Raw genomic sequence first — 23,177 nt, 5'->3', positions numbered from 1 at the left:
CAAATTATTCGTAATAGGCCTCCAGTCCCAGTTTTAACAGGAAAAATAATAATTTGACCAGAATTTTAATAAATTAACATTATTTCATATAAGTAAGCTTTCTGATTTCATGTAGTCTCACTACGAAAGCTTGCTGCTAAATCAGATTTAAGCGAACACAATTTATTTAAATACAGTTCCAAAACAGGTACCACTAAACCTCTCGTGAACGTTCAAAGTACACAAATATTTCCAAATAAATTCCTGGACTCGGTCGTAGTAGAAATTGTATTTTTACGTTCTTGTTTTGAATTCTTAACCCAATTAGGTAATTATTTGACTAAAGCTTGTGTTCAAAGTTTGTTTATCTTATGCTCTTTATTGCACTCACGTATATTGTTAATTTACTGATCTAATAGAACTTGGGAAGTTTGTTGCTACACCACTGATTTCATAAAATCTACATTTATACTTTGTCTCTCTGCAAACAGCTGATTTTCTTTTCCTAACTATCACCTTGTCCTGCAGTCCTTTGGGACAAAATTTTATTTGATGGGTCATGATACTGAAAGAGATAATCTTTCAATTTACCCCAATCACAGCATTTATTGGGCTAGGTGGAGATTCCGCCCATTTTTCATACGAACCTCTTTCCAGTCCGCTATAAAGTGATATGATATTTCCCATATTCACAAAGCCATTTTATGGAGCCTTTTTTTATTAAATTTTATTTTAATAATCTCACTTAACAACAAACCATCTTCTGACGGCCATTTTTCGAACCCTTATAAATCTCATTTACAACTAAATGTAAGAAGTTTGCGAAACGAAAAAATGATACAGGCGCGTTCATGTGTTGAAATCAACCTTGTTTGGATTAATACTATAAAGCGGGTTTTCTGAGAAAATTTCACTCCAGAGCCCACAGGTAGAACTTACAATACAAAATAAATAAGTTTTGTTCTTGTGATTTTCAGGCGTTTTTCACCCTCTGGCCGCCATGGCCAGAGTTTGAGACATCACTATTCAGAATAAAATAAAATAATGCTTTGGCTTTAGCTATGTTGAGTAAACGGATGTGAATAGCAATGCATTTCTCACCTTCACATCCCAGTCTTTAACTTGCAAAATTCTGAGCTTAAAATTTACAAACCTAAGAAATTTTTTCTGACGTCTTTCTTTGTTATCAGAGTGAACTTTATACAAGGGGGACCAAATAGGTGAATTGACTTTGACACTTGACTTCTAACTAATGAAAAATCGAGGGTTCTCATCCAATCTAAGGACTTTAAATCAGTAAAAGTTCAGCAAAGGAAGTCAAGCATCTTTAAAGCCTTATTAGTTATATAGTTAAAGTGTGCAATGAATGTTTTCATCGAATATTACACATAATTCACAAATTCAAGACACTGGTATTAAATTAATATTATATAATGTAGGTTTACGTTACATATTATAATGATTTTTGTAAAATCGTATTACTTATAATAAAGCATTTTGTTCACACCATTGATAAAGTTGAATTAAGTTCGTGTTTAAAATTTGACAATCGTATATATTTTGTATTATTTTACATATTTTTAAGTCGTCAACAAATAGCAGGACTTCTACATCATTAAATTGATCAACAATGTCATTGATGAATATTAAATAAAATATCGGGCCGAAGAACCCTCGAGGAACCCCACTTGTGACCTCAAATATATAAGATTGTACAGAATTAATCTTTATGCTAAGCACCCTATTGCTAAGATAACTAACAATCCAACTCAATAATTTACCTTTGATGGCCAACAATCGGAGTTTATATATATATGTATTTGATGTCGAACCTTGTCAAAAGCTTTACTTAAATCAGTGTTTATACTGTCCACTTGTTGTTTGAGAACAAAGGATTCAGATATTTAATTTTCATAAATCATTAAATTACTTAGGTAGAGCGACATGTGATGAAGCCGTAAGGTTAGGAACAACAATGTTGTTGAAAGGTTTTACAATGGTATCTAGCACTCATTTCTAAAAATGTTTCGGTAAAACAAACATTATTCAAATCGGTATGTAGTTTGATATATCGCTTTTATCACCTTTTTATGAATTGGTGTTAACTTACTTTTTTCCACCGAGCTGAAACAGACCCAGATGAGATGTGTATATATTCGGTGGATATATTTTTTGTGATTAATACATTTTTAATTCCCTTGTGAACCATTTGGGATAGTTAGAAGGTGTGAAGTTGAGCCTGGGAACAAAGGGTTCTATTGACGTATTTAAAAATGAATAAAATTGTTCTAATTGAGTATTTAAATTATTTTTCTCGTCTAAAAATGACCAATCTAACGAGGTAACATACTGTAATATTATGGTATTCAGCTTTGGAGAAATTATGCGATGTGGGAGTTAGGTTAGGAGATCTTCCAGACATATTTGTTACGATAGTGTCTAATGGTGGATTTTCATCGAGGGGTAATAATAACTCATTACATTTCTCAACTACTATTTTTTAATCACTTGAAAACACTAAATCTAACATTCGATTGTTAGAATTAAACATATTTTTTTATTGAGATAGTCCCATACTTCCCTCAGATTGAAAGCATTCTTCAAAAGAGAATGTCGTCATTCCACATTAGGCAACATTAAAAAAACAGCAAGTAAATTTATAAGACGCTCGAAAGACCTTAATTTGGAAACTGATTAGAGTATGCTGGAAAAATAAATCGAATGTTACCAATAGTATGACTATTAAAAAACCTATCGAATGTGCTTCGAAGTGCTTAAAATCAAGTGCTAATATTTTAGATGAGACCTCAAATAACAACCCCTTCCCAAGAACACTTTTAAATTCAACTCCGAAATAAACTCGTATATCTGAAAATGACACTTTTCCGCCAAGTGAAACGACGGGGGTGAATTGACGCCTCCGATTAAACTCATCTTTACACTAATAAAATTTTTATCATACTGCAAGTATTTCTGCTGCAATAACAGAAAGTAAAAAAAAATACTTTAGTGGGTGCACGCACTGCGATTAAACAAAGCGGTTTTGGAATAGCTGTAAACGCCAAACCGTGTACAAACACGCACTGCGCCTGGCGTTTTTATTAAATTCTATTTCATGGTTATTCTTATTATCTGGTTATCTGATTCAGCTATTCCAATCCGCTGCGTTTAATCGCATTTCGTGCCCCCACTAAGGTTTAATGATTGCGTGGGAGATTCTTACGACGCGCAAAAATATATTTAAAACGTCCTTAATTTTTCTTTAAATACAATAAAGACGAAGCCAAATAAACTACAAAAACGTTTTCACATTTCGATAATACAGTTTTCCAGAAGTTAATTATGCCACTTCTATCGTGCGGTTTATTTACCCTTACGTTTTATCAATTTATTTTACCATTACTGAATACTCATATCTTCCTCGGTGTTTATTTAACTGTTAAAATATTCAGCACAAAATCTGCACCTTTTTTCAAAGAAAGCTTTTTTAACCCCTACACCGATTAGCTGCCTTAGCAAAGTATTAACACCGTACTAGCTGTGAAACTTGAATATCTAGGGTAAGTCTGGATATTTAAAGAATTCAATTATAGCGCTCGCCGTCTCAGCGGTAAGATGGCATACTTGATTTAAAAAGAATTTTAAATGCGACTCCGGCATCCTTATATCCTGAGGCTGGGCAGATTGAAGTTTTTACCGCAAGGCCTCTTTATCCCCGAAAGCTTGGGATATTTATGTATCCATTATGGGCATGTATCGTTGGCTGGTCATTACTGATGCCATTTCATATAACGATCGTTTCTAAATAATGAATGAAGCAGAGTATGAAACACGCTAATGTTATATTTCGGGAAAGTAACGAGAGCAATCAGTCTTTGTCATTTTGGTGCTAGTACTGATTTGCTACTTTTGTGCCCAAACAATCCTTTACGAAATAAGTATTTTAACTAAACGGTGTTACTTTTCAAACGAATGTTTATTTATGTACTTGTTAACGAAAAACCAACACTTTATATTTTACAATACGATTTAAGCATAATAATCTTGATTTAAACATTGATTGTAGATTTCTGTACAATAATAATTTTGTTTGCATGAGTAATAAATGTACTCTATATAATTGATTTAATGTGAAGTAAATTATAAGAAACTAACAGAATAATTTGTCGATTGGTTCATATATTCATATTATTTAGTATTTCTAAAATAATTCAGGCCTGTCCAAAGAGTTTTGGAATACATTAAATTAAAAAATGTCATTAATTTTGCCATTATTTTTTATTATTTCTTTCCGTTATTGTTCTGATCTGCTTTTTTTATATGCAATTATAATAGATTATAAATTATCATAAATACCATTTGCATAAAATACAACTAGCGTGATATTAACCCATAGTAATGGGAGTACTAATGACAGTATTCTCATTGTTTCTGTTACATGTAGTCTTGTTTTTATTTGATCTAATTTTTAAATCCTGCAACAATGAGAAGGTTCTGCATTATTTGAAACATGCACATAGCCTTCATGTAGAGGGGTACAAATAACACAATTCTATAAAAAACAATCGGTAGGTAAAAACAAAAATACTTGTCGAATGTTCAACCTCAACGTTTTTTAGGTAATTATCTGGAGTCCAGTTTTTGCATTTAAATTATGTGTATAGTTTCAAAAACAATATCAAATACCTACTGATTTCAATTTGCACTTATTAAAGTTGTGCTTTATGTTTTTTAGTTTTTTTACTCTGAGCAGGAGGACTTAAAGCATATAATTTTCCTCGAGATCTATGCCATTTGTTGATGCGTCATCATTTGAAATAATTCATTTGAATTGTTTTCCAAGCAACAATTTTCATAATTATTGACTAATCTAAAAACTATTGTAGCACTTTTACCTCTGAAAGTTAGACGCATATTGCAAAATAATAATTAACGGAACACTCTTCCACTGGTTTATCTTCTTCGTCTTTCTAAGTCTTTGTTTCACTCCCAAAAGGACTAAGTTAATACAGAACTGAATGTTTTACTTCCACAGCCTTCCTGACTTTACATTCCCTAATGCAAAATAGACAAAGCTTTGTGTCTTCGTCCACAAATTAAGGACATGGCGTACCTGGATTAAACAATTATTCCCAATGAAACATTAGGATCGAGATAGAAAAAGGAGACCGTTGATGACAAGGGTGGCACTCAAACTCAAGAAGAATAAATTAAGGCAGTATTTTGTAAAGTTATTATAACACCATGAGCATTCTCGGTTCAAGACAAAATTAAAGGTGGTATTGTGTCAATGTTTTAAAACTTAAACTTTTCTCAAGTCGTTGAAAGATAATAACAATCTAAGCACTTATATTTCGTACAGCGAAAATGTTTCTTTATGAAAGCTGTTAATTCTACAAAATTCGATTAGGATTTCAATCAATCTGTGTTGACATTCCCTTCAAGAAATATTCAATTTTGATAATAATTGTTTAATCAACCTCCGGGGAAGACCAGACAACGGGCCCTGCCTTTTTTCTGTTCCGCTAATTTAAAGAAATTACAATTTTTCTTAATTAATAATATTGATTAGAGTATGCTGAGAACAAATACGGTAGATATAAGCGTCGAAATTTTGATAAAGCTTGTGACATCACAGTATTACCATTCGATATATAATTTGTTCAGAATCCTGTATCGTGTAACGTCATTGATGTATCGTTATGCCCAAGTTCACTTTGAAAGCTCATAAGTTCGTCATTTTAAAAACTAATATATAACTCTTAAATACGATACATTTTTATCTAAATAAAAAAAATGAAGACGCACTCATTCCGCCATTGTTGATAATTCTCGCTTTATCTACCGGAAGGAACTAGTCATGTTTTTCCGCCGTCAAATATATATGTTGAATATATCTCGTTTTATATCGATATATTATTTAATATATCGTTTTAAAATTCGTCCATTGACGTCACATCATTTGGCCGTGACATTGCTGAATTGATTACACCTCATCAAATGGGTATAACAAATCCATCGCATAACACGGGACGGCTTCCTGCAGCTTTCTACCCTTTCCTCCCCTACCTTTCCTGTGTCGGTCCATTAATAATCGTGAGTAACGATTGTCCTATCTACCATTAATCTCCCGACATACAAGCGGGGGAACAGTTTACAAACGTCGGTGTTATTGATTCATGGCTCTGGTTAGTCAATTTTGCGTAATAATGAGCAAATCAATCAGACTAAGATCGTGTTTGGTTCGATGGGAATTTACCCTCATTGGATTCCAAATGATGACTTCTCAATAATTCTCCAAGAACAAGGGCAAAATGTTTAAAGGAAGGTGACAAATTGATCGTAATGATGGTGTCGCTAGCATGGGAATTGGAGGATGTGAGTTCCGATCCTGTTAAAGTGAAAATCTTAGACCACCAATTCCCATGTCTCTTTTTTGTTTGTAAAACAAATTTGCATCCCTTATAGGTCAAGATGTGACTGATTTTTAAAATATTTTGTGAAATTAAATCAAGGTGCATTTTAAATAAATTGGATAATACTGGCTTCTTATTAGTGTTGAAATTATTAGATTTTAGAGAGTTTAAAATAATCGTCATCGCGATGTGTTTGTTGTTAGTGTCTTATTGTCAATTTGTATTTTTTACTGCAAATATAAACCTTCACCAGATTTTCTAAATGCGTAAAATATTGTTAGATAGGGTGTGATAGAGATGGGGATTAACGGTAATGGTATAAAATGATTTTATTACAATTATATGGATCTTCTCATAGCAACCACCCCCTCCCACAGTACCAGTTATGCATAGTTTTAGAAAAAATTATAGTCTGAAGATGGCTATAATAAGCTTAAACCGGAAACGGTCAAAAATTAAATAAGTTGAAAAAAGTTTTAAATTGTTTCAATATCATTATAATTGAATTCTAGCCTGAATCGCCAGTACCAAAAATAAAATCATTTAGGGGTAATTTTACACATAAATCATCCCTACTATCAAAATCTTAATGTCCTATTGGAATTCAAATAACTTTTGTGTGTTAATACGTAAATAAATCATTTTTCCTGCAGGCTATTTTAAAAGCTCCCTTTCCGAAATATTGAAGTCCCTCGTTAAATTAATTTCCCGATTGGCGGTGTTACCGGGGGGAGATTTCAAAAGCCTTAACTGTATCATAAAAACCTCGAACACCTGAGCTTTGGCTTTCACAGTATTGAAAAAGAATATTATTCAAATTCAATGGTCGGTTCCTTGAATTTTGGTGGAGTCGTTTCGCCGATACCATTCGATAAAGTGAGAGTGTTTTCCCGGAATGGCTTTCTGCGCCAAATTAAAATACTCGGTTTTATCGATTTTTCAAACCAAAGTTTCAGATTCGGTAGGTAGTTTTTTCAGTCATAACATTAATCTAATTTGTAATTCAAAGAAACAAAAAACCTATTGTTTTATTTTTTAATTAAAGGTTTAGTTTTTTGGACTTCTGGTCTCGCTTTATTTATTACCTATGAGTCTGTTTCACTTATATCATAGATTTAAAAAATTTCAAGTCTTTGAATAAGATCAATCGTTCAAGTTTTTTTTGAGCTCGTAAAATACGTACGTGAACAACGTGCAAAAAAGTAACATTTATTTAGTTTCCTGTTATAGTCTCCACGGATCGTATCCTTGAATAACAAAGTTCAGTGGATTATTAAACTATTCATGGCCAGCTTTTTATGTGAGTACCGCACAAAAGTCCCAACTACTCCCAAACGTCAGGAGCCAGTGAGGAATACACAATTTGAGTATGTTAACTTACTTGGACTTGAAAGTGATGGGGAAGAGGAAGCAGAGAGGTACCTGGCTATTCACGCAAGATCGTGATTTTAACACGTGACTTCGGGATTCATAACCAAAGATCGTAACCAGTCAACCACAGAGACAGTACAATTAATAGATTTGTACCAAAATCTGGCGTTCCAAGATTTCATCATAGTTATTATCATTTTGTATTGCCGAGCGAGTTGCAAAAATTTGTAAGTATCACGAGTTATATCGAGTTCCCTATTGGGAAGCGAGCCGCATTGTCAATATACCGTGGACGGCAAATTTGTATTTAGCAAACAGTTTTTATTCTTTCAAACGATACGTACTCTTACTAAGAATAAAATATGAGTCGGATTATGACATATAATATGATACCTACGTACTTGAAATATATAAATAATAAAATTCCAACTTTCTCTCTTTATATATATTATGTTAAAATGAGACTTTTTCAGCAGGATGACAGATAACTCTTTTTTTTATATTTTTTTTTTATTTCCTGCCATATAAACCTCGATGAATTTACAATACATAGGTGGGAGTTAGCAGATAAATTTTTACATTGGTATTTTGATATCAAAAGTATAAGTTTCACATGCGAAACAGTATAAAAATAGAAAAGGGGAGGTTAACTTGAACAATCAAAAAGAAACAAAAAAAGAAACAAACAGGAATATACATACAAGAATAGAGCCTTCTTTTCTACAAGCTTAATATTCATTAAGATAGAAAAATAGACTCAAAATAATGAGAAACCTTTGAACTTCAATTTTTCTTTTCTCTGTTCGCAGAAAAAATGTTGACCTGTGAAATGGGTGGCTATTGGACACCAACCCCTTCTCCATCTTTCGCGCTGACATCGGCCGTGAACGCAGTGACAGTGACACCTATGACAGTCGCAGTGACAGTGATAGAACCAGTGACCGTCACTGAGACAGCCGGTACCGCCACGCCGGAAGCAGTCACCATGTTGGACCAGCGCCGGGCGCCATGCTCTTCCGCTAGAAGGGGGCGGCAAGATGACCCTCAGCCCCATCTGTAACCAATTACCTGGTTAATCAACTTAGATAGAGCCTTCGTCAGAGGGAATTACTATTCTCAAGTGAGTATTCATATTTTTTTCTAGCTATCACATCATGGCCAATATTGGTATCATTGTCTAGTCGAGTTTTGGCGTTTTCAATTTTGCGGAATGTTGTGTGGTAAATATAATAGTAGAAGGGTAAATAGGAATTCTGAATAACCGTCTCTCGTTTAAGCAATACTGACAGCTTATTTCAAACTATGAAATATACGGGTAAGGCTGTGAACTTATAAGCAACTGAGTTTTAAAATTCAATTAATTTCATACGATACCGCTCGAGATTTCCAACTACCCGGAATCTGTTAAAATACTAATATATAATGCATAGTACATTTACGTAATATTAGTAAGGGGTTTTAACTCAATAAATAGTCAAGTTAAAGTGCAAATTTTTTTATTTATTAGCAATTGAAAGTAGTTGTTATACATTCATATTTATTAGCGTTTTAAAATAGTTTTATGCATTCATATTTATTAGCGTTATAAAATAGTTTTTATGCATTCATATTTATTAGCGTCATAAAATAGTTTTTATGCATTCATATTTATTAGCGTCATAAAATAGTTTTTATGCATTCATATTTATTAGCGTTATAAAATAGTTTTTATGCATTCATATTTATTAGCGTCATAAAATAGTTTTTATGCATTCATATTTATTAGCGTTATAAAATAGTTTTTTTACATTCATATTTATTAGCGTTATAAAATAATCGTTGTACATTCATATTAGACATTGTCTGAAATCAACCAGTAAAATAACGACATTCAAGGAAAATTTAAGAAAAAAATAATATTATAATACGTAATATTATTTTATATATATACTTTACGCTGCAAAAAGTGTTTTTTGAAATATTTCCTAATAGGTTTACATTTAAACATGGAATCGGTATCAATAATAACGGTAAGAGGAAGTGATGTTATTCATTTGAAACTTATTTATTAAAAAATTTTGAAACTTTTTTACTAAAAAACAATTTACCATTTAGGCTAATTTGTTCGTTTTTTGGAACAACTCATATTGTCTCATAGAAATCATTGTATCTACATTATGTATCTACTCTCATGATGAAAAATATGATCTAAACGGTATTTGAAAGAAAAACGCCGCTTTATATGCAAATCTAGAAGTCAACTACGGAAGAATTAAAACGTTCACCTTTATAAAATAATTATTTTTATTTATGGTCACATTAAAAAAATTGTATTTATTGAAAACTATATTTCAAAAGCAGTTTTTAGTTTTCGGATACGTTCAGAAATATTCTATTTATTTGGATGCTAAAATACTCCGACCTTCTGTCAAAGTATGGCAGGGGCCTAAGGTATTCAAATAAAATATTTAATAAATGCTTGGCCTCAGCACGGGCAAGCCACCCAGTGAGGCCAACATTACTGGAAAACCTGAATTGTAAAAAATATTGTACCTAATAAAAAATAAATAAAATAAAAATAAGACGTACAAATTTACAGAATTTTATTAAATAATTTTAAATCACAAACTAAACTAATTTTACATGTTCCTATTTAATTGAACTTATTTGGTACAAATATGTCAGTTCCTTTACATTAATAATATTACTAAATAATCATCTCGGAAATAAATAAAAAAAATAATGTCGAATTCCTTGAAATTTGGACAAATTGAGTTTTAAGATTAAAGTGGCATAATAGTATTGGGTTACGGCTTTACGTTTTTTTAAGAAAATGAGTGACAAATTTCAAGCCTACATAAAAAACAACAGGAAAGATTTCAAAATTTATTATTGGTACTTTTAAAGATTTCTTACGCCTTTTTTTACGGAGAGGAAGTTCTGGTATAAAAGTTGGGTGGGGGTCAGTGAGTCCAGAAGTGACGAACATATGAATATATCCCTCCCACTGCGTCGCAAGGCGATGAGTCCCAGTTGGAGAAGTCAAAGGGTCTCCCCAAATCAGCCTCTCCCAATCTGACATGCATGCAGCTGGTGGGCAGACGCATCCTGAACACACATCACCCGATGAACCCTGGCACCCCTACTAAATCACCAAGCGTAGCGAAACACTTGGGGCGACCTATGGCAGACATATTTGCTATCCAATAAATGGTTCCCGGGGAGGCAGTACCCAAACCCGCCTCCAAAATTTAAACCGCAATAATAATAATATAGGATAATTTTTTTTAAATGGTAGTGCTCTGATTATCGGGACATTTCACTTAATTTTTTTTCATATAACTGAACTATCCATAATGACAAAACAAACATTAACAATACAGCAAACTTTCAAAGCCTGCAAACATTGCCGGAACGTTATTAAAAGTTGATCGTAATAAGTATGCATACCATTAAAAAATACATTTTAACAAACATATTTACATATTTGTTATCATCATCATCATCACTTTTGGCTTTACAACCCCTGGTGGGTCTTGGCCTCCTCAAGAGTCTTCCTCCACTCATCTCGGTCCCGCGCCAGCTCTCTCCAGTTTCGAATCTCCAAGGCAGACAAATCTTTGAGGACGTTGTCGCTCCATCTTAACCTTGGCCTTCCCAGGCTCCTTCTCCCTATCGGTCTTGAGCTCAGCAGGGACTTTGGTTCTTGATGCTCGGTCATTCTCTCCACATGACCTAGCCACCGAAGTCTTCCCAGTTTTATGAACTTATATTTGTAATAATCATTTACTTTGTTGCTCGTCATAATTTACAATAAAAGATATAAATTTTTTTTAGACCAATTTCAACACCAACACCCTTTCTTCGTCAGGAGAATATTAAAACCATTATTATTACGAGAATATTAAAACAGTTTTAATATTCTCCTGACGAAGGAAGGGTGCTTCCGAAACTGGTAGAGTGCAATTAAAATTAAAGTGGTCTAAAACAAATTTATATCTTTTATTGCAAACATATTTAAATCGCACATCCCCATTGGTTGGCTGTACGTTTTGACTTGCGCGTTGGTCGGTTATAATATCGCTATGAATCGGTTTATTTATTAGTGCAGATTGGCTGCTGGAATCCGGCATTCCATTTTGACAACATAAAAAAAATTGAAAACTAGGCGGCGTTTTGTCTATACAAACGTATTACTTCTCTGGGTTTTAACACCAGTATAAATACTTTTCAGCATAGTATAAATATTAAACACTGAAATGTCCTTACGTATTGTGTTTTTGATATGTTACTTCTTATAGGAGTTAGGACCTTCCAAAAATACTCTAAATTGCCTCGTTTTAACACCATCAAAAAACTTTCAGTATACAAAAATTATAAACATATAATATTTTCTTCTGATACCAAGGATATTAAAATATAAGTCTTATACAGATGTTGAAAAAATATTAAAAAATCCATTAAATTTTGGAAGAGAAAACCTGCAATACAAAACCTATATTTTGACGAATTTGATTATATTACCGGCTCATACTTGACTTTTTACTTGAATTGGTTTTAGAATTATATCTGTTAACGCCGACTTATCGGGTGAACATATTTATTTACATAGGAATGTACATATAGACCTAGCACAAGACACCGCCAGCGAACAAAGAGGTGATTAGAAGTTAGAGCACAGATTAATGGACAAAACGTCAAATGACAATGGATTCAACCGATTTCCATCCTTTAAACGCTTTCACATTAAATTTAGACAGATTCTATGCAATTCAAACTAACCACCGAGACGGAATGGTTGGACAAGGTGCTGCATAGCATTTTCGTATACCTGTCGCACGAAGGTATTTGTCTAGCGTGAGAAATTGCTGGTGGCATTATATTATGAAATTCGATTAGCTTTAAGCTGATTTGTATGCATTTATATCAAAGCACAACGTTATTCGTTGCATTTTGATACTGAAAACGACATAAATGTTCGTTCGAAATAAGGCGATAAACATGACAGTACAAAAACGTGCATTAACGCATCTCGTGACGAATATTCTAGTTATTTTCGTGGTTTATTCTTGAATTAGTCATCTTGCGCTACCTGCTTCTATAGCCAACGTTTCATACACCGTTACAGTGTATATCATCAGGGCAAGTGTTGACACTGAAACGTTGGCTAAAGACGGAGGAAGTACTACACGGTATAATGACCCAAGAATAAATCACGATAATCCTTTTGGCTGTGAAAATATCAACTCATGTCAAATTTCTAGTACATTATATTACAAAGATTAGAATAAATTAAGTTTCATTTTAATACCACTTTATTGTTTATATTTTGAATATATAAAACCAACCGGTTTCGGTTCACCTTGAACTTTCATCAGGGTTATTTTAAACGAATTCCCCTCCCCTCCACCTACTTTTACACCTCACTCTTTAATACCTCCCCATCGCCCCTCCCCCCTAAATTTATGTTATCTCTCCCTCTTCTATCTTACCTATAAATACACTGTTACTCTGTTATTAAACTAATATATTTTTCTATATAACCATGATTATTTAGATCTCGATTAGTATTTCCAACATACGGCCTCAGTGGGTGAGGCGTAATAAGAGGATCGTTAGGTTGCGGGTTCAAAACCCGTTGGACCTATGTTAATTTTTTTATTCATTTGGGTTATTTCATATTTTTTAGTATATGTACGTTGTATATTTGATGTCCAGGGTGGAAGATACTCTCAGTATTAACCCGGTATAAGACCACCATTCATAATTGAAACGTCGCTATTAATAGCTTTTAGCTGTGTTTGGTGACAAGATCTGAATAGCTAGGTATTTAACCTTTCTCTTCCCCTCTCTGATACCTTCAGCCTCACAACGTATGCTAATCGGGGATGCCATAGTCTCACTGACTCCAGATGTTTGGCAGCAGTTGGGACTCATGTGTGGAATTCACATAAAAATCAATTAAAAATATTTTTTATGGCCGAAGTAATGTTATATTTTATCTTTGCGTTTTAATTCTAAAGGATTTTTAGTTTTAAGGTGATAGCCATAAAAGTCCATACAATAACAATAAATTTGTATGGGTCAGTACAAAAAAAAAACAGATGGCCCATTACTGCCTTCGCATCTACAATAGAGGCTATCGTGACAGAACCATATCAGGACCGGATCGAATTTTCACAAATCGAATCGGAATAATTCAGGAGCCAATCACTCGCAATGCGGCTAATGCTGTTCCTTAAGTCCGCGTCTTGGCATCAAGTCATTCCGATTTGGCACGGGACTCTGACCCCATTGCACAGAGGAGGTAGCGTGGAAAATGACGTGGGTCGCCTGTGGCGTGTTAGGCCCTTTTTATGCATGCCACGCAGGTTGCGAGCGTATTATTTGCCCAAGGGTGGCTTATTGGTAACTGGCATTCGTGCGAGATCCAAAATGTTTGCACTCTGGATTGAATCGAGTGCGAGCCATTATTGGAGTTTCATGTGGATATCGTCATTTTTGATTTCAGTAAATAACAGTTCGAGCCCTTATATGGAATATGAACAATGAAAGGAAAAATTTAAAACCACCCTACTAAATATTGGCGTTTAGTAGAAATACGTGAGTCAGACTGTAAATAACATCCATCAACTTATTGACTTATAATAATAATGGTTTGCAAATGAATTGTAGAAGTATAATTCAGGTAAGTTTTGATAATTTTATTTAGGCACCAGAAAGTACTCAAAAATGTCCTGTATTTTAATGCTATAAATACATATGTTACGTGCTCTAGATTGATGAAATTGTAGCCACTCTAATGTAGAAGTCAAAATGTTGATGCGATTCTCAAATTTGACGTAGGTACTTCTAGCACGCGGAGAAAATTTACTATTGCTAATTAATGCATTAAAAATATCTTCAAATTGTTATATAATTCGATTCAAAACGGGATCGCAGGCCGTTTCCTGATAAACTTTTAGTTAATTCGTACTTATTGGAACTATTTACTTATCATATCTCAAGCAACCGAGAAAGTACACGGAGAAAAATGATCCTGTTAAAAATGGGGCAGCAAGCCAACTTCTTGATAAAATATTAATCATTAAGAATATATCGAGAACACGTGTTCTTTTTCTAATACATATCATGACGGAATGCGATAATATCAATATTAGTATCAATATCAGTATCAAAATCAGTATTTGTATGAACACGTGCTCCGCCGTCCTCATAAAACACTCGCTTTTGACTGATACTTTGTTAGGAACCCTTTCAATTCATTCGTTATAGGCCTTCAGTCCTATTTTTAGCAGGAAAACGAGTAATTTGACAATAAATTAACAGTTTTTCATATAAGCAAGTTTTCTCCGTGTAGGTACCAATGTTTGTTTATCAATTAATAATACTTTATTCGAAATTCGTATTTTTTCGTTCAAATGCTTGACAGATGCTTAGATGAATTAAGTGAATGCAGAAACGTTACTAAGACAATACGCTCGGTTTCACTGAACTAGGTCCATTGGACATACTTTAGCGGCCCGTTCATACGCATATTCTTTGAACGGCTATCCTCTTCATAAGCGATACAATTTTTTTTGTTCGATTATTATGAATATAACATGTATTGTATTTTTATAATGTCATTGGATAGATGTTGTAATTTTTCAAGCTTACTAACATTCGATATGCAAATTTCTTCTTTTAATAGGCAACGATTTTGTGGCAAATTTTTTTTTTATTATTCTTTCAGCTTCTCAAATACTACTATTAGGTATAATATCCCGTGATTTTTGACGGGTTTAGTATGATAATATTTTTTTAACATGTTTTTTCCCAGTGATATTCCCAAAATTCATTAAATATTTGTAACTTTTCACATAAATCGTGTCATATTTGTATTACTGCACGAATGGTAAATACCAGTTAGGTATCATCTGGAATGTACGAATTCCAAACTATACTAATATAAATTTACGTTGTGGTATATGTATAGTAATACCGTCTCGGTCGACACCAGCAGCGGGTGTCAAATGGAATGAAGGATTTGATTTAGCTTTACGTGTTACGTAGTACTGATTATCCAAAATCTGCTCGGAATAACACTCGTACCGGTCACGTAGTTTGTGAAAGCCCAAAGTTCTCGAGTCTTCGCCTACTGTCTCAGTAATCTTCCATTCTCGTATCAATTGAGTGATTTTTTGTTTGTTTTTCCTTGTGGTGTGACCAATTGACTGATTTTATCTAGTACATTTCACATATTTTGGTCATTCCGTTAAGAACTTCATCGGTTACCATATCTGTCTAGGGTGTATTGAGAATGCGTGTACATATAAAAAATCTAATCTAATACATGTTCAGTGTTAAAGCTAAGCTAAGTGTTCAGGTTTCCAGACATATATACAAAAATTTAATACTCAAACAATTCTACATCTAAAATTTAAAAGCTACGCATGGAAACTGCTTTTTAGACTGGAATTATATACACACAGAGATAAATTATAATTGCTTAGTTATTAGGAATCTCTTTCAATTATTTTTAATCTAGTTACAACGGAATTACAGGCTGATTTCTGATAAACTTTTTGGAAATTCCGAACATATCGGAAGACGCGTTCGCTGATCACGTACGTGCATTTATTTTGATAATACATAATGATGAAATGCGAAAAATTATGATTTTTATTTGAGATGTGTTCCGACATTTATTTATTTATTTATTTTTTCATGTTCTCCATAAAACGGTTATACACCAATATATCATGGAGAAGAATACAAATTCAAATGTTTACATAGGCAGTTTTACTATTTTGTGACATGTGTTAAAAGATAGTTATTGAATTGTCTGTAGGTGACATTGAAAATGTCGATGGCTAATGCAGAATCGTTAAGCAGTTGAGTCGCTCTGTTTATTGGCGCGTTCTGATAGGCAGAAGTCCTCGCTTTCGGAGCATATAAGAGTGCATGGGATCTCCCTCGAGTATAATTGTTAAGGACATAAAAGTAAACCTCTTTCAACATAGGCGGATTGTGTATTGTACCAGAGATTAACTTTAAAAAGTGTTTGCCTAAAAATATTTTTCTGCGGGCTTCTAATGTATTGAAATCGAGCATTCCTGTTAAGAACAAGGATGGATACAGGAATGGATAGTATGTATATTCCCTCATTTACAGGTAACGCATAAACCTTTTTTGTACTTTTTCTATTTCTAAGATATGGTTTTGTTCAGAAGGGGCCCAAATAATGGAGCTGTATTCCAGGATGCTGCGGACAAGTGCTTCATATTTTCTCCGTATTGCAATTTCATTAGTAAATGATCTCGCTTTACGAAGAACAAATCCAAGCATTTTGTTGGCGCGGGAGACAATGTCAGATATGTGGGATTTGAAAGAGAGATTTGCTTCGAAGATCACCCCAAGGTCACGAATCTCGTTTTTCCGTGTTAATATATTTTTATTAATGTGATATGAGAATAGAAATGTATCTTTGGATCTTGTCATCGTGATAATACATTCGTATTTTACGAAACTTTTATGAGGAAACCTATCAATTCATTCGATAAAGACCTGCGTCCCGTTTTTACTCAGATTACGAAAAATTTGAAGAGATTCTTAATAAATAAGCAATACCCTACTCAGATTTATCTGTGGCAAGGTGTTAAGGATCGTGTCCGACTTACCTTAACTAGAGATTGTTGTCATCATTTGGAATAAAAAAATTAAATGAAATTTTGGTCTACAGTGTTTTTTTTTTCAAAAACATACCACAACAAAAATTTTTACACATGTCGTCACTGGTCACTTAGCAAATTAACCGTTCAACCCCTCACCTCGATCCTAAGTATCCAATACTAACTGATTTATTTTATTTTTGGTTGAAAAAATATATATTTGGGGATCAGGTGGTGAGAGGCACGAAATAAAAGGCGGTGTCATGAAGGTCACAGTGTTTATTGAGTCAGAGTTGCCGTAACAAGAGTTGACGCTGGACAGATGTATTCACCGGATGCTGGCTGTGTTGACAGGTCAAGCGCGGGTCATTGAGTCGACGCCGGGCGCTGGTGACCAGGACTCGATGGCTATCAGGCACTGGCGATCTGGGGAATCAATACTCCAGTGCTGACGGAAAAGGCCGAAGGTGCGGCGGACCTTGTAAGCGGTTGAGCGGGAGCTGCGTAGACCAGTGAGGATGCTGCGTGTCCTCGTGGTGGTCATGATACGTGGATGAAGCGCTGGTCATAGACGCTGGAATCAGGGTGCTGTAATCCATGTAGCGCTGGCCAGGGACGGCAATCTGTAACAACAGTAGGTAGATGAATTGCAACTAAATCCGAGGCACTCGCACAGTCTGGGCCTTTCGGGAATCTTCGACAGCGCGGCAATTATGCATAAGCGGTAGACTCGAACCTTCTGACGAGTTCTCGTAATATGCTAGACCGACTGCGCGATAGTATTGTCGCCGGTAGGTTGCTTTGTTTTGTTTACGATCCCGGCTGCAAGTACGTAGCTCGGGAGTAGGTACTAAGTAGGTCGAGCGGTTTATTATTAATTAGTTAATCTGGATTCTTCTCGACGCCACATATATCAACAATCACCGGTAACCAAAGTTTTATTTATATTTTTATTCCAAATAATGTTAGGACCTATTGTTAAAGTAAGTCAAGTACGTCCTTTTATACCCTGTATATACTCTACTACAATAGATCTCAATAGCTTCGTACTCACAGGCCGGACCGTAACCGCTATGGTATCAAATAAATATTTAAACGGTCAAAAGGGCAACCTAAAGCGTACTAAAACAATTATTGTGACCACAATAGTGCATTCGAGCCCTGCTATCAAATGATCCACCCTTTTGGCATCACTGTTTCATAATATGATAATATTATTATAATCATTTAGGAACTCGAACTGCGTTGTTAATAAAAATAAACCCTTGCGCCAAGCAATTGTCTATGTCTTGGTTTATTCTAAAGCAGCCATATGCGTTTGCGGCAAAAGGTCGTGGGAATATATGAGGTGATTTATGACCGATAGTATATTCGTATTGCTTTTTTATAATGTTCAGTTATTGCTTGGCTGAATTTCACAAACAGAAATAGTAATATCATTATAGGAGACTGGGAGATGTCGTCAAAAGGGCTAATCCTCTAATGGGAAAGCTAGAATGCACCACTATAGTCAAGATTGGCTTCACACACTTTATTTAATTTAATCATTTATTTGCATGTTTAAAAAAGGCTTGGTGCATTGCGCGTTCTCAAAATACGTCTCTGGATAATATGTTTTAATTAAAAATTTAAATTAAAACACTAATTAAAAAAAACGTGTGTTACACCTTTCATAACAGAGTCGTTGAAAACTATACAGTATTTATGGGAGCACAAGGTTGGTGAATGTTTGTGCCAAGGGGTATTTGGCTTTCCATCAAATGAGCCAGCGGAAGCCCTCGTCTGCTTCCAACGTTGTAATTAATCTCAGCATCAATCATGCACAGTGAAATACAGTGAGAACACTTCACCTGAGACGTATATTCATGGAGTATTTTGATACATTTTAGACGCGGAAACGAAGACTGCAGGCGTTTAGAAAATGAAATGTGTTATTATATTAATAAAGAAGATAATACTCATAAATCTAAACGAAACATGGAACAGAACAAGACACAGAAAATTAAAAAGGTAACGGTCTCCACTTGAAATCAAGCCCAGGATTTCTGTCTTACCGGAACACCGTTATTATTATTATATGTATACATCTTGTTATACTTATCAAGTATTGAATGAAACTTCTATAGTTTTTTTAGATCACTTTTCAACATATACTCTTAAATACCTTTCGTAGACATAATACATCATCATCTGTACATAATCGTTGTGTTATTATCGGCAAATTAGTTTTACGTCAGTTAGGAAACCAGCATTAATTAGCAGAAATTAGTCAAAAGTGTACTCGTATAATGGTGAGAATTTCATGAAAAATGCACTTTTTATTTCATTCACAACGCAACTCTTTTAAATTTGCATTCTACTATCTGTTTATCTATCTGTGAGGTATGAAGCTATAAAACATTATTTCAACTGTCAGAAAATAAGACAAGACGCCATATTATTTAAACCTTATGATGATTTAATAAGGTAGTAGATTTTGGAGAAAATACTGTTACAGCATAAGAGTGAAGTTGGGTATGAACTTTTGAGGGCACCCCACCACTTTCCCAACGGCGTTATAAGAAAACATGTAGCTACCTCCTTCACCGCACACGTCATGACTTTATTTTTTGTTTCACCAAGCTACATTTATTTTGGACGACTCTCGGCCCTCCAAAATCCATGCAAACGGTATTAGTGAGCACTATGCAAGTACTTACATTAACATAAACAAAGGAAAGAAAATTTTTAGCTCAAACCGGTCGATATGTAAAATACCTGTTTTATTTTAAAATATAATGCAACTGGAAATTGGCTTCTTACGAAAAAATTTAATTAAAAACCTTAGACCATAAAAATATTTGTTCATTTCACTAAACTAAGTGAATGGTTTTCAGTTTCAGAAATCTACAACTTTGATAAAATAAAACTTCTATTATAAATACGTTACCTGAAGCTGGGAGTAACCAAATTGAATTTAGAAATTTGTCTGTAATTGGCTTTAAATTTTTCAATTTCGTACTCATTGCCTTTCCAGCGTAATCCGTGTGCCAGCAAAACCTCTTATTCGATCTAGGAAGTTATGGTGCCACGCGGTGTATTTTATTCACTGCATTTTACAGCAGCCAACTAGCGTAAAAATTCCAATTAATTCAGGAATTTAGCCGTTCATTAAATTTGATTGCTGTGATGACGTAATCACCTTGATTAGTCGGTAACTCAGGGGAAAATCAGTTCTATTTAGAAAAATGTACTAATTTACCGTTAGTTGAATTCGTTTTAAATTTTAATTTAAGTTACTTTCTTTCTGAACACCTTATTATTAAATCTTAATTTTCCTACGTTTCTCCCCCTTTTTTACGCAAACGTTGCTCTATAAAAAGGTTAAAACTTCTCTCAAAAACACAATATATATATATATATATTTTTTTAATAAAATCCTTGCATCTTTTGTCTATTATATCATCTTAAAATTAATAAAGAAATTAAAAAATAATAATGACACAAAAATCCTGCCTTGAAGAATGCATTAAAGGTTGGGTTTGAAGTTTACTTAAAAGTTTTCTTACGGATGCATTCTATTATAAATACACTACACATAATTATAAAAAATAATAAATAAAACATAATACTCCTCTTTTCTGATAAGGTATACATGACCAACTATGTACCTAAATATGATATATTGCAAAATATGTATGTATTAATGTAACTATGATCTATATTAAAATAATAAAATAAAAAATTTAAAAAAATAAGTGGATATTTTTAATAAAATTAAAGAGCTTTTAAACAATGACCGTAATATTACAAGAACACAGTGAAAACGTAATTATCATGATCCCGAGATAAAATAAAAACTTTTTATCCTTTTAATCGTGGACCCTCTTTTACTATCTGTGGTAAACAAAATTTAAATCCAAAAGGAGTTCATAAGTATTATGATTTTATTTGATAGCCAGTCAGCAAGAAAAGAGTACATTTTGTCTGTACGTATTACTGTACACATTGCACATGTAGTGTTACAATCAAAGCGTATACATGTTTTTGAATGTTTATCAATCAACCAACATCGAAGTAAGTGACAGATCGTATCATTGATTGATTGAATTACCTCGATTGACATTTGTTTGAGAAAAGATCACCAAATTGCTTTGTAACACTTTTTATCTTGAATGGAGATAGAAGTGTAAAGAGAATACATGACGCGAATGTGAATGGTTGAAGTAGAAATAGGAGACGCCCGAGAAAGTCATGGGGTGTGTATGGGACGTCGTATGAATGTGAATGAAGGCAGAATTTTAGGCCAAGACTGAGTTATTTGACAGTAGTTGTAGGAGCAAAACCTCTAAAACGAGCTTTCCCGTCATGAAAATTAAACGACAAAGTAATTAAGTTCAACTTATTTTCTGCGTCTAAAGTCATTTACGTTGTGTACTTTTAAATTTTAACTTACCCTTCAAACGCCATAATTATCAATCTCTCAATAATTAAAGAAACCCTTTTATATTTTGCAATTTAATTTATTTCTGTATTCAAGAATCCAGATAACAGTTAAAGCAGGGTAGTATAATTATTTTATACGTACTAAATATTCACACCGTACTTCCATAAATTAATTATAATACGATATCAAATTTATTGGAATTTCCTAATTTCGGGATAGGTAGGTACGCAATATTCATATCACAATGCCGGGCACTATTTAAATTCCAACCAGTGTTTACAATCCCGGGACTGTTTGATATTCAGGATGGAACTCTAGCAGATAGCCAAGTCACGATTCGTCATAACAGCGGCACCATCAGTTGCCCGATAGCGCCCCTAACAAAGGACTCTTCTCTACTCAATATATCCCAAAAAGAACTTTCCTCTGTGATGTGCATTCAAACACCGTTTGAAAGTGGATTGGAACTTGGATGCTGCACTGAAATAATTAATTTTTTTATTTCCACGTTTTGTAACCTTCTCATGTCTGTTGATATTTATTTACGTTGTAGACTGAAGGCGTACATTTGTACTTTGGCGTTTTTAAAGTTTCTCTGTGTGAACGACACATGTAATTTAATGCTGTTTGAAGATGTTTTAGAACTTCGTTTTGTGTTTATTTTTTATGTTAATCGGTAGGTAAACTTGTCTGGTGATGTTTATTTAAAATAAAATTTTGCATATTATCTAAAAAATAGTTTTCACCATGCCATGCCGTTTTAAAATGGTTCAATTCCGTGATCGTGAAAATATTTTGAAAATATGAATAAAGATGATTCTGCTTCCTGTGCAGTATACGTTTTGATAAACATTGCAAAATGCATGTCCATTGCAAATAATAATTACTACATCATTGAAAATAATATTAAAAACTGTCAATGAATGTACTAAAATAGAGTAAGGAAACGAAAATAAATAAAGATAACGGTCGCAATTGGGACTCGAATCCAGATCCTTTAATATCACCGGGACCAATATGTTATTGAAACCAATTAGGTCTCAGTAACTCAGTTGATAGTCGTCGTTAGATAGTTAAATAGTTATAGTAGGTTCGAGTCCCAGTTGCGACCGTTATTTTCATTTTATTATCTTTGTTATTTTCATTTTATTATCTTTGTTATTTTTATTTTTGCTGGCTTATTCAATTTTCATTAATAGTTGTTAGTATTGTTTTCAATGATTAAATTTATCAAGGGTGTTTAATCTTCGGGCCTTACTTATAAACGTGTTTTCAATTGTACACAACTCTTTGACCACCATTAATGGATCGTACTTCATTGTTTATCAGTTGTGTAAATTTTGAAACACCCTT

The 23,177-nt window shown here is 33.6% G+C and overlaps 1 protein-coding gene across 1 annotated transcript in view; it reads left to right on the top strand.

The window, feature by feature from the left end:
* Shaw (potassium voltage-gated channel shaker cognate w) overlaps positions 1-23,177 on the top strand; it is a 502,823-nt gene that overhangs the window by 301,063 nt on the left and 178,583 nt on the right. Inside the window, exon 5 of the mRNA XM_089648338.1 lies at positions 8,576-8,886. The gene's annotated coding sequence lies outside the window, so the exon portion shown is untranslated. The remainder of the gene's footprint in view (positions 1-8,575; positions 8,887-23,177) is intronic.

Source organism: Hesperophylax consimilis, chromosome 1 (assembly GCF_061612785.1).
Source record: "Hesperophylax consimilis isolate HC1 chromosome 1, BYU_Hcon_1.0, whole genome shotgun sequence".
Lineage (NCBI taxonomy): Eukaryota > Metazoa > Arthropoda > Insecta > Trichoptera > Limnephilidae > Hesperophylax > Hesperophylax consimilis.
This window is presented reverse-complemented; position numbering and strand designations above follow the sequence as displayed.